Genomic DNA, 1,309 nt, shown 5'->3' with positions numbered 1-1,309 from the left:
GGGACAACATGGGTTAGGTTAGGGGACAACATGGGTTAGGTTAGGGGACAACATGGGTTAGGTTAGGGCACAACATGGGTTAGGTTAGGGCACAACATGGGTTAGGTTAGGGCACAACATGGGTTAGGTTAGGGCACAACATGGGTTAGGTTAAGGCACAACATGGGTTAGGTTAAGGCACAACATGGGTTAGGTTAAGGCACAACATGGGTTAGGTTAAGGCACAACATGGGTTAGGTTAAGGTACAACATGGGTTAGGTTAAGGTACAACATGGGTTAGGTTAAGGTACAACATGGGTTAGGTTAAGGTACAACATGGGTTAGGTTAAGGTACAACATGGGTTAGGTTAAGGTACAACATGGGTTAGGTTAAGGTACAACATGGGTTAGGTTAAGGTACAACATGGGTTAGGTTAAAGGTACAACATGGGTTAGGTTAAGGTACAACATAGGTTAGGTTAAGGTACAACATAGGTTAGGTTAAGGTACAACATAGGTTAGGTTAAGGTACAACATAGGTTAGGTTAAGGTACAACATAGGTTAGGTTAAGGTACAACATAGGTTAGGTTAAGGTACAACATAGGTTAGGTTAAGGTACAACATAGGTTAGGTTAAGGTACAACATAGGTTAGGTTAAGGTACAACATAGGTTAGGTTAAGGTACAACATAGGTTAGGTTAGGTTAGGTTACACGTTGTTGTAAGGAAAGGTGTAGGGGGGGGGGGCGGGGGCGGCAGGTTCCTTGATAGTGATTATAGTAAGTGAATGCTTGTGACATGATCAGATTTGTCACGTCAGGATGCACCTTTGGCTTATTAGAGGCGGCGCTCCAATTCTATGCTTGTGTGAGACCTGTGTCTTTGACTCATGTCATTGTTTGTGCGCTGTGACAGGAGGTACTATTGTGATGTTGGGTGCACCGTTGTATAGGACATGTGTGGGTGTTGGTGCCTGGTCTGCGCAATGGTGGATGTCGAAAGGCTGGGATATTGTATTTTCCGCATGGACCTCCTGGTCTGGTTGTGATAGTGTGGATTGTGTAATGTGGCGGAGAAGATGCACTGGATGTTGTTCCATGCTGGTGCTTACATATTGTATGTGCGCCCGTTAGAAGCAGAGAGTGGTGCGTGATCAGAGTGTCTGGCTGACGTGTGGTTCCCATTGTGGGCAGACTCTTTCAGCATGTATACGGACAGTTGTGTATATTTGCTGTAGTTTGATGGCTCTGCATTGATTACTAATCAGCGCCGTGTGTACGGGTAATCTGGTTCCAGTCCAAAATGTTCCATCTGTGTACATTAGTGACA

Source organism: Schistocerca piceifrons, unplaced genomic scaffold (assembly GCF_021461385.2).
Source record: "Schistocerca piceifrons isolate TAMUIC-IGC-003096 unplaced genomic scaffold, iqSchPice1.1 HiC_scaffold_15, whole genome shotgun sequence".
Taxonomy (NCBI): Eukaryota; Metazoa; Arthropoda; class Insecta; order Orthoptera; family Acrididae; genus Schistocerca; species Schistocerca piceifrons.
The sequence above is the reverse complement of the archived record's forward strand: the minus strand, read 5'-3'. Positions refer to the sequence as shown.